A 12,574-nucleotide genomic window follows, 5' to 3' on the forward strand; every position below is an offset into this window, starting at 1 on the left:
CGAAGATGGAGAGAAAAGAAGATAGGTGGAGAGAGTATAGGTGTGGAGGTAGGGAGGGGATAGGTCAGTCCAGGGAAGACAGACAGGTCAAGGAGGTGGGATGAGGTTAGTAGGTAGGAGATGGGGGTGCGGCTTGGGGTGGGAGGAAGGGATGGGTGAGAGGAAGAACAGGTTAGGGAGGCAGAGACAGGTTGGACTGGTTTTGGGATGCAGTGGGTGGAGGGGAAGAGCTGGGCTGGTTGTGTGGTGCAGTGGGGGGAGGGGACGAACTGGGCTGGTTTAGGGATGCGGTGGGGCAAGGGGAGATTTTGAAGCTGGTGAAGTCCACATTGATACCATTAGGCTGCAGGGTTCCCAAGCGGAATATGAGTTGCTGTTCCTGCAACCTTCGGGTGGCATCATTGTGGCACTGCAGGAGGCCCATGATGGACATGTCATCTAAAGAATGGGAGGGGGAGTGGAAATGGTTTGCGACTGGGAGGTGCAGTTGTTTGTTGCGAACTGAGCGGAGGTGTTCTGCATTGGGATAATGGTGGGCATGGACTAGATGGACCGAAGGGTCTGTTTCCATGCTGTATGACTCAGTAGTTGCTGTTCCTGCAATTGAAAAATGCTTCAGCTATATTGGGACTTTCTGAGTTTGAAGGTTGGGTTGGGGGCATGTGGTGGCGGTGGGGGCATGCTGGAAATGAAAGTCATTTCTTGGCTTGACTTCAGCAATCCTTCATCACTTGAATCGTTGAGCTTCATGGAGCTGCATTTGCTGTCATAATGATTTGCCTCATCAAATTTGTGCTGAAGGTGTTGCGCATTAAACAGATGTTACCTGATGTGAAATGTGCGTGCAGTGGAGTTGAGTCAGCAGGGACAAAAAACTGATGACTCTCAGCCTTTCAACAATATCCTGCAGAGATTTTCTTTATTCCCATCACCGAAACTCAAAAAAACTACATCATGATAGCTGAGTTGTAGCAGATCTGTTGGTTGAATTCTTCAGTGCAAAATTACAAAGCTTCTGACAGCTTTTTAAATCTTTCAAAAGTCTTTATAGATAAAGATCAGCCACCAGTCATGCCATGTTTCTCACTGTTTTACTGCTCTCTCAGCCTAACTCCATTAACCTACATTGGCTCATTTCTTTTAGAAATCACATTAGTGCACTCACTTAACTCTTGGTGGCAATTTAAATTTCACCCTACAAAGTACAACCAGCATATCAGAAGGTCAGGAGGAATGGGATACAGGGGAACTTAGCTGCTTGGATACAGAATTGGCTGGCCGACAGAAGACAGCGAGTGGTAGTAGAAGGAAAATATTCTGCCTGGAAGTCAGTGGTGAGTGGAGTTCCACAGGGCTCTGTCCTTGGGCCTCCACTGTTTGTAATTTTTATTAATGACTTTGACGAGGGAATTGAAGGATGGGTCAGCAAGTTTGCAGACGACACAAAGGTCGGAGGTGTCGTTGACAGTGTCGAGGGCTGTTGTAGGCTGCAGCGGGACATTGACAGGATGCAGAGATGGGCTGGGAGGTGGCAGATGGAGTTCAACCTGGATAAATGCGAGGTGATGCATTTTGGAAGGTCGAATTTGAAAGCTGAGTACAGGATTAAGGATAGGATTCTTGGCAGCGTGGAGGAACAGAGGGATCTTGGTGTGCAGATACATAGATCCCTTAAAATGGCCACCCAAGTGGACAGGGTTGTTAAGAAAGCATATGGTGTTTTGGCTTTCATTAACAGGGGGATTGAGTTTAAGAGTCGTGAGATCTTGTTGCAGCTCTATAAAACTTTGGTTAGACCGCACTTGGAATACTGCGTCCAGTTCTGGGCGCCCTATTATAGGACAGATGTGGATGCTTTGGAGAGGGTTCAGAGGAGGTTTACCAGGATGCTGCCTGGACTGGAGGGCTTATCTTATGAAGAGAGGTTGACTGAGCTCGGTCTCTTTTCATTGGAGAAAAGGAGGAGGAGAGGGGACCTAATTGAGGTATACAAGATAATGAGAGGCATAGATAGAGTTGATAGTCAGAGACTATTTCCCAGGGCAGAAATGGCTAGCACGAGGGGTCATAGTTTTAAGCTGGTTGGTGGAAAGTATAGAGGGGATGTCAGAGGCAGGTTCTTTACGCAGAGAGTTGTGAGAGCATGGAATGTGTTGCCAGCAGCAGTTGTGGAAGCAAGGTCATTGGGGTCATTTAAGAGACTGCTGGACATGTATATGGTCACAGAAATTTGAGGGTGCATACGTGAGGATCAATGGTCGGCACAACATTGTGGGCTGAAGGGCCTGTTCTGTGCTGTACTGTTCTATGTTCTATGTTCTATGTTCTAAAGGCAGAAACCAGGGCCATTTTTTTGTATTCATTTATGCAACATGGGTAATGTTCGCTGAGCCAGAATTTATTGCCCACCCCTAGTTGCCCCTTGAGAACGTGGTGGTGAGCTGCCTTCTTGAACCGCTGCAGTCCATGTGCTGACCCACAATGCCCTTAGAGAGGGAATTCTAGGATTTTGACCTAAGGAGAGTGAAGGAACACCAATAACAGCTAGCCAACTCTACGGATGTTTTTGCAACCTAATGCAAAAAACAAAATGTAGATGAGGGGTTCAATACATGAATTTGTAAATTACAAACTCTACCAGTAAAGATGCATGGGATCATATGGTACTACAATGTAAAGCTTCTGTCTAACAATGTAAATAGGTCATAAAATGTTGAATAAATAGTTATCTTAGAATCCAGCAACCTCTCTGAAGTATTCATCTAACTTCCTCCATGACTATGACCACAACAACAGAGATTAAAACAATTGAAAACTAACTAATTAGGTGATGAATGACGTCTAAAGAATCAAAACATTGTAGAGTCATCACTGGCAATTAAAGAGTTATAGAGTCTCACCTCCCCCACATGCTACCAAAACCTGCTTCTTTCCCTCTCTGTCCCTTTCTCTGTTTTCTGCTCCAAGTCTATTGTACCTCCTCCAACTCTCAACTCTCTCTGTCTCCCTTCCACTTTGCCCCACATTCAAGCGCTACTCAAGTTCATCAATACCCCCTCTCCCTTTCCTTCTCCCTCTCTCTCACCAATCTCTCCCATCTCCCTTTCATCCCCTCAATCTCTTCTACCCCAGCTTCCTGACTTCCCACATCTTGTTTCTCTCTTTCGCCCAATTATCATTCCCTCTCACAATGTCTCCCATCTTGCCCAATCTGTCCTATATCTCCCCCATTCTTCTTAACCCTCTCCCTATCCACTCTCTCTTTTGCCTATTCCTCCTTATTTCACCTCATTTCTTTTCTATCTCCTGGTCTGCTCTCCTCCTTTCCCCAATTTCCTATTCTGTCCTCTCTTTCTCCAATACCTCTTCCTCTATTCCCTCATTTCCTTTCCTCTCTCCTCCACAGTCTCCATGCTCCAATCGACCCTCACTTATACCTCCTTCCCACTGCACCCCATCTTTCACACCACCCTCTTCATCCATACCCAACTCCCTGTCCATACCCACTCATCCCAACCCCCAGCTCATTGTCCCCTTCCCCTCTCCCCACCAACCCTCAGCCCTTTCCACCCACAGCCCACCTGCTTTTACCCCATGCTTCCGCCCCTCCCTGATCCCAATACTTGCAGACCCCAGAAATGTCCTTCCCACCACTCACCTCTACATCACCATCACCCTCCACCAACGCAACTCCCACCTTGGTCAGGTCAAATGTTGGCCAGAACTGGGGTTTATCCTCAAGCCCAATCCTGGCCTGGTGTAGGAGCAGTGCAAAACTCAGATATGGAGGCTACCACAGGTGGGCTTGGAGTGGTGTTGAGAGTTTGTGAGGATGAATTACGAGAGAGGAATGCTGGTCCAGCTGTCCCGATGTGGGGCAATTCCCTTCATATTTAATGAGATTGATGGAGATTCTCATTGAAATTTCATCTTGCTTAAAGCAAACATCCAGGTTAAATATCCTACATGCCACCCCCAGGCAAATTTTCTGAGTCTACTTGAGGACAAATTTGCACACTGCTCACATGGCATAGCCCAGCACTGAGAGTCATACAAGATGACCACAGAAGTGTTATAGTACAGGAGGAGGCCTCTTGGCATGTCATGGGGTGGTGGGGGGGGGGGGGGGGGGTGGTGTGCAATGGTCTGGTGGCATTACCTTTGGGCTGTTAACCCTAAGACTTACACAATGTTCTGGGGACTCAGGTTTGATTTCCTCCACAGCAGATAGTGGAGTTTGAATTCAAGTTTTAAAAACTGGCATTAAGAGTCTAATGATGACCATTAATCAACCGTTGATTGTCAGAAAAAACCAACTGGTCACTAATATCCATTAGGGGAAAAAGAACTGCCATCTTTACTCGATCTAACCTACATGTGACTCCAAACCCGCAGCAATGTAGTTGATTCTTAACTGCAATCTGAGCAATTAGGGTTGGGCAATAAATGCTGGCCTGGCCAGTGATGCCCTCATCCTGTGAATGAATGGGAAAAAGGGTTTATACTTGCTCTCCAAGTGAGCGTCATGACTCAATGCCATTCTAGATATTTTCCTAACCATTCTGCTCAGAGTGCTTTTGCAAAAGGAACTTGAAATCAGGTCTCCTAATTCAGACGTAGGGACACCAATGCGGGAGACTTTCATAGTGTCGATCTCCTGCCCTTTCCCCTTAAGTCTGCATGTTGTTTCTTTTTAAGTTATCATGCAACAAATTCTTTATTGCCTCAATTGAATCAGGCCCTGGCAAACTTTCAGGTAATGCATTGCAAACCCTAGCTGTTTGCTGTGTGAAAAAAGCTTTCTTCTCACATGACATTTGCTTTTCCTTGCCAATTGCTTTATATCTGTTGCTTCACATCTTTACACTGACATTTTTTATGTGTTCTTGGTCTTTTTACATAAAGGACACTCTGTCCCTGTCTACTCCGTTCCGCTCCCTCAATGTTACTGGCTGGTTTTGTTGAACATTTGTATTTTGGGTGGAACTCTTTCTGGACTGACAACAGCATCCTGTGAATCATAAAGCCACCGTACTGAAAAAAGTCTGTAAAACTAATCATGGGCCATGCAACGTCCTGAGGTTCTGAAAGATTAAATTCATTTCTTTATCTTTTTGTATTGATTTAACATTTTAACCACCTCCCCCAATGTTCTATATGCAAAGTGGGCACGAGGTTATCATCTTATAGTGATTCTGTGAAAATTTCTGACCAAAGTCATTGGAGTTTTAATAAGAAATTGTAATAAATTACTTCATGAAAGAAAAAGCGGTATTTTATATTACATCATCAGCAACCTCAAGAAGCCCCAAAGCTTTTTATTGGAAGTACAAATACGATTATACGCTTGTTGACAATAAATAGATTGAAACCTGAGGGACAAACAATGCATTTGACTCACAAATCTGACCCTAAAAGATTAGTTTTGCCAATCGCTGTGTAGCTAAGATTGCAATTTCTAATCTCGTTCAGCTGATTGCTTTGATTACAGTTTTAATCTCCGCCAGTTTGAGTGTCGCAATGTCATTTCCACAATGAGCTGAGCTCTTGTGGTGATCCTTCCATTATATTCAGGTTAGTTCGCATTCTTGGAATTGAAAAGAAGTTTTATTTCATGTCATGGCCTCAGGACATCCTAATGTACCTCCTCAGCCAACAAAATACTGTTGAAGTGCAGTCACTGCTGTAACGTTGGCAACCAATTTGTCCATTTTCATTTAAAATCCTGAAACCTCTAACCTCACTCCCTGGCAGCACAAAATGTGGAATACAGCGGGACATGGTGGCATCGTGGTAACATCACTAGGCTGGTAAATTACAGGATCAGAACTGTTAAGGCACAGAAGGTGCCCGTTTGGGCCATCCCCCCATCTGTGCCAGCTCCATTATCTGGTGCCTTTCTTCTGCCTCTTCTCCATGTCCCTGCATACCATTGCCATCCAAATGACCATATAATGTTGCAACTGAACCAGTCTCTCCTACATATCCAAGCAATGCATTCCATACTCCGGTACTTGCTATGTGAAAACTTCTTTTTCTTACAACAGTCTTTGCTTGTTTGTGCACCACTTTAAATCTCTGCGCCCTCATTCTTGTTTCTTTTATAAGTACAAACAGATTCAGTTATCTGCTCCTTCCAGCCCACCCATGAATGATGGAGGGCATCCGAAGAATTGTGGATGTAGGTGGGCAGGGCCTGGATAAGTGGAGAGAGGATGGAGTGAAGGTAGTTGGGAATGAGCTTGGTGGGGCAGCAACAGGCTGATACAATGGGCCTATGGGGGCAGTCTGGTCTGTGGGTTTTGAGAAGGAGGATGAAGTGGGCTCTCAGGCTTTGGAAGACTATAAAGTTGGAGGCAGTGTGGGAAAGAACACCAGAGGTAATGAGGTCGATGACATTTCACCTGTACCTCCCTGCCTTCCCATCACTCACGACAGCATGATCAGGACCCCCTTGTCCTAACTTATCATCACATCAGCCTCTGCATTCAAAAGATCTTTCTCTGCCGCTTCAGGCATCTCCACCAAATACATCTTCCCTTCACTCCTGTCTGCACTTTGAAGGGATCATTCCCTCTGAGACACCGTAGTCCATTCATTGACCATTAACACCGCCACAAATCCCACGGCACCATCCCATGAAACCACAGAAGGTGTAACGTCTGCCCCTTCACCTGCTCATCATCCAAGGGCCTAAACAGCCTTTCCAGGTGAAGCAGCATTTCACCTGTACCTCCTCTAATCTTGTGTATTGTATTCGCTGCACCCAGTGTGGCCTACTCTATAAAAACCTGAAGAACTATGGATACTGTAAATCAGAGACAAAAACAGAAGTTGCTGGAAAAGCTCCTTGGAACTGTTCTGAGGAAGTGGTCACCAGACCCCTAACATTAACTCTGATTTCTCTTCACAGACGTGCTGAGCCTTTCCAGCAACTTCTGTTTGTGGCCAACTCTACATTGGAGAAACCAAACACACACTTGGTGATTATCTTCCAGAACACCTCCGGTTTGCTCGCAAATATGACCCTGACTTTCCCGTAGCCAGTCATTTTAACACAGCGCCCTGCTTGTCAGTGCCCTCTCAAATACCTCAAATGAATACTGATCCTGCAGCTACAAATCTCAGGAAGGCTGTCAATAAACCCCAGAATGCCCTCAGCCTCAGGCATTAATGATGGAATTCTTGGTATTTGGACTTTGACACATCCCTCTGAGCACTGTTTCTCCTGCAACTGATCTTAAAAATTCAAACTTCTTGCGGATCAGGGGTTAGCCCTGCTACCTCATCGTGCCAGAGACCGGGATTTATTTCTACCCTCAGGCGACTGTCTGTGTGGAATTGGTAAATTCTCCCCCGTGCCTGCGTATGTTTCTGCCAGGTGTTCTGGTTTCCACCTCCAGCCTAAAGCTGTGCAAGTTAGGTGGATTGACGGTGCTAAATTGTCTGTAGGCTAGTTGGATTGGCTATGGGGGGTGCAGGGCCACAGGGATAGGGTAGGGAGTTCGATGTGGGTGGGATGCTCTTCAGCGGGTTGAGTGTAGATTCAACGGGCCAAATGGCCTGCTTCCACACTGTAAGGATTCTATCTCAGTTCATTATATATATCTATATCAGGCTTTAAAACACTTAACCTTCAAAATGAACTGGGGATATACTGTAGCATCCCTTGTATGGGATAAGGAGTGGTGTTGTTTTGTTTGGTCTGAATGCAGCCAAACCATAATATCAGGAACTGACACCTCACTTATAAAGTCACTCATCACCCTATGATTCGATGTGATATTGGGCTGTGTCTAGGCATTTGGCCACATAATATATTTGTGAGGTAGTAATGTTGCAGGATGAATATTGGAATAATTATGTCAGTCTATGAGCTGAAGGATTCCTTGCTGTATCCTTACGAAATACAAGGAACACCACTCGTAACGAAAACTGCAGCTATGTCTCCCAATAAAAGCACAATTACTTCCACAGCAAATGTGAGGAGTTTTGTTACAAATTATAGTCCCTTAATCAGATGAAATGCGAAGTATAGTCCTTATTTTTATGAAAATTTGGTGAGCTTTCCTCGTCTAATTTCTACCTGCATGTCACATTAATATCTCCCATTCACCATTAGTCCCTTTGAGCCAGATGCTCAATGTCAATTGATGCAACATTCTTTAAGAAAGCCCAGTGTCACTTGCCCTGATGGGCAATGCTTGTAACATTCTCTCTTAATTAGAAACACAGTGTGATTTGGGGAGGATAAAATTAAAATGTGCATAAGAGGTGTATAAAGGCATCTTTGGATATACAAGAGAAATGTGTGAAACCCTGATCAGACACAGTGAATTTTACCAGGCCTCTAAATACAGGATGGGGGCAGGTATCTGGTAAAATGACACCAGAAGACATGAAGAGAGAAGCCAAGTGCCTACCAGCTAACCTTTTTTCTACTCATTCACAGGATGAGGGCGTCGCTCGCTAGGCAGCATTTGTTACCCAGAGGGCAGTTAACATTCAACCACATTGTCATGGGTCTGGAGTCACATGTAGGCCATACTGGGTAAGGATGGCAGTTCCTTCCTTAAAGGAAAAATCAGTGAACCAGATGGGTTTCCCCCCCAGCAATCAATTCACAGTCATCATTAGAATCCTAATCCCAGATATTTTATGGAATTTAAGTGCCAACATCCGCCATGCCAGGATTTGAACCCAGGTCCCCAGACTGTTAACTGGGTCTCTGGATTAACAGTGTGGCAATAATGCCACTAGGCCATTGCCTCCCCACATGTTGAATGGTGCTCAATGGTAACAGCCATCCACCATTCAGACGCAGGCAGCTAGGCCCCCCAACTCATTGACCAATTAATGGCCACTTCCTACCACCAAGCCAATCAGCCCACACTATGTTAGTGGGTGGGGAAGCTCGGGCAAAACATGATTAACAGTGGGTTTCTGGGATGGACAGTTTTCCTTAATATCCTACCCAGGCCCAATGGACGAGGCCCATCAAGCAGCGCTACCTACTCATTAGGGCTCCGCTTTCACCACCGGGTATACATCTCTCATTGCCAGGCCCTACTGGCCTGGTACTGACTGACAAGAGGCTAAAGTCTCACCTGGCTACTCAGAGAGCCTCAGCTTGGAGGTGAATTCACCTTCTGTCTGAAGGCACAACGGTTGACACTGGTTATTAGAGCTCTGTGTGCTGATGAATTAAGGGCTAGAGTGACCAGCAGCCAAGGAGAGGACAAACAACAACTGGCTAGATTAGGGATCACATTGTATGGCATGAAATCCCGAACAGGATACAGAGTAGGATGGTCAACCATGATCAAAGTGAATGGCAGAATAGGCTCAAGTAGGGCCGAATGGTCTACACTTCCTTCTGTTTGCGAGATGTCTATTAGGGGGATATACATAAGTTGTTCTGTAACTGCAAGTTATCAGCTTGTCTGATGAATAAACCTATTTGAGATTTCAGTCAAATTCCTTCTCCCAACACTTATTTTTCCATTACCACCCTTCATTCTCCTCCTAATGCTATTCATGAATCTTCTCCTAATACCAGTGATTATCCTGTTCCCAACATCAGTGCCCTTTTCTGATGAAGGGTCGAGGCCCAAAACGTCAGCTTTTGTGCTCCTAAGATGGTGCTTGGCCTGCTGTGTTCATTCCGCTCCAAACTTTGTTACCAGTGCCAATCCCATTCCCCTTCTCCGAACACCAGCCCTGATCCAGCTCAACTTCTCCCAACAAGAGTCCGGATCCCATTCCTTTTTTCCCAACACCAGACCCAATCCCATTGTCCTTCTCCCAATGCCAGTCCCGATCCCGTTCCCCTTCTCCCAACCAGTCCTGATTCCATTCCACTTTTCCCAACACAAGTCCCAATTCCATTCCCCTTTCCCAACTCCAATCCCAATCCCATTGCCCTTCTCCCAGCAACAGTCTCGATCCCATCCCCCTTCTCCTAACACCACTCCTGATTCTATTCCCCTTCTCTCAACATGAGTCCTGTCTTGTTCCCTTTATTTCAACACCTGACCCAATCCCATTCCCTTTCTCCCAACATCAGTCCTGATCCCATTCCCGTTCTCCCAACCTCAGACCCGATCCCATTCCCCTTCTCTGAGCACCAGTCCCAAACCTGTTCCCAACAGCACCATTCCTTATCCTTTTACCTAACATAAATCCTGATCCTGTGATAAACTCCGACCTGCACAGTATATTTCCACTACAGTTCCCAGTCAAGGTCCCTGCTTCATCATTCGATTCATCATTCCACTTCAGGTAATTCTTGAGCAATTCAGAACTCGGAATTCTCATTCCCAGGGATTTCCCAGCCTCAGGGCTGGAGATGCAGCCAATACAGTAATTAAAGAGACCGGCCATAAGGTCGAGTGTTCAATTCCCTGCGTGGTGTGTCTCAGTTTGGCATTTGGACCACAGCAGTGGACCCTTTTGCTCATGGACTTGAGAGAGGGCAGGTCAGCTGGGAATCCCACTCAAGCCAACCCATGCTCAGCAATTTAATTAGCCCCATATCTCAGTGTGAAATATCTGGTCTCGGGCGAGGTTATATTGTGGAAAGGATTAATAGCGACATAGACAGACACACTGTGCTCTTCACTGCCACCTGCTGTTGGCCCCATTTGTCAACTTCAAACTGAGACATTCCAGAATTTAACAGGGTAACTGAAATAATTATCCCACATAGCAGTCAACCACTAATTTAAAATGAAACCAGTGAGGCAACGCAGTCCTCATTTTTCTCAGGAAAGACTGTACAAGCTGGGCTGTAAAAGAGAGCATTTAGAGCTGGTCTAATGGAGCTGTTTCGATGCAATCATTTGATAGAGTCGAAAGCCTATTGTTTCCACTTGCAAGAGACACTAAAACCAGGGAGACGATTATCAGATAGTCATTAATAAATCCGACTGGTAAAGTCTGAGGAATAAGGACATCAGGGAGAAAAGACGAGACCGCACCTGGAATATTGTGTGCAGTTTTGGTCTCCTTTTCTGAGGAAGGGTGCTCCTGTTCTCAAGGGAGTGTAGCAAAGGTTGACCAGGCTGGTTCTGGGGGTGGCGTGTCTGACAGATGAGGAGATTGACCAGGTTGGGATTGTTTTCATTAGAGTTCAGATGAATGAGGGGGTGAACCTTGTAGACACTTTTAAATTTCTATCAGGATTAGACAGGGTAGATACAGGGAGGATGTACCTGATGTTGGGTGTGCAAAGAACCAGGGGTCACAGTGTGAGGATTCAGGGTAGACGATTTAGGATGGAGATGGGATATTTCTTCACCCAAAGAGTGGTGAGCCCGTGGAATTCATTACCACAGGAAGCAGCTGATGCCGAAACATTGAATGTATTCAAGATGTGACTAAATACAGCACTTGGGGCAAATGGGATCAAAGATTATGGGGAGAAAGCAGGATTAGGCTATTGAGTTGGATGATTAGCCATGATTGTGAAGAATTCCAGAGCAGGTTTGAAGGGCTGAATGGCCTCCTCCTGTTCATAGCTCCCATGTTTCAATGAAATAATGATTAGTTCTTTTACTCATTTTATTCCCAATTGCTTTATTCAGTTGGCAGGTTAGCTGGTTTGCAATGCACAGTGTCACCAACAGCCCAGGTTCAATTGTCACGCTGGCTGAGGTCACTGTGAAAGTCCAGCCGTTCGAACCTCGGCCCCACTTGAGGCGTGATGACCCTCAGATTAAACTCACCATCAGTCAGCCCTCTCCGATCAGAAAGCAGTCCTCTGGGGCTAGAGTGATCTTACTTTGTATTCAGATGTGAACCACCCCATCATTACAGCTCAGATCACGCGTATCTTTTGTTTCATTGCCTTGACAATTATTACTCTTTTTGACTTTTGTATCACGAAAACTTTTACCATATCATCTCTCCCACATGAGGACTAAATGTCACAATTCCAAGTTGGTGGAATAAAGCTGGGTGGGACAGTATGCTGCAGTGGAAGATGCAAAGATGAAGTTCTGATGAAGGATCCTGATCCGAAACGTTGATTTTTTTTAAAGATTTCTCAGTAAGAGGACATTTCAGTTCTCTGGGTTAGCTCATTTTTCTATGTGTTTTTGATATGAATGTTGTTTGTTCCTTGTGTCTAACTGTGTTGAGATAAGGATATTTGAATCCTGTCTACTGTCAGTTGGATGGTTCGGCTTTATGGCTCGAGGACCTCTCCTTTACCTAACGTTTCATTTTGTAGATTTGGCAGTGGCATGTATATGTTTCTGTGGTTAAGCTATTAGTTATGAATTTTTTTTTGATTTGTCCATGTTGAATTCATATCTATTAACTTAATTAGAGGCTCACCCAGACAGTTGTAATAATTTCTCAATCAAGCCTATATTTCCAACCAGATGTTGTTTCAGTGTTAAGAAAAGGTGGTGTCTGCACTTAAAATACAGCTTTGAAAGCATTAGTTGTATTTCATTAATCAATGTAGAAATTGGCTGCAATCTTTTCCTCTTGTACTTCATAAAACTCTTCACAGCTTCATGCTGTACACTATTCCAATGCTCATATCATCCCACTGATAAGCCACCTA

This window comes from Stegostoma tigrinum, chromosome 7 (genome assembly GCF_030684315.1).
Source record: "Stegostoma tigrinum isolate sSteTig4 chromosome 7, sSteTig4.hap1, whole genome shotgun sequence".
NCBI lineage: Eukaryota > Metazoa > Chordata > Chondrichthyes > Orectolobiformes > Stegostomatidae > Stegostoma > Stegostoma tigrinum.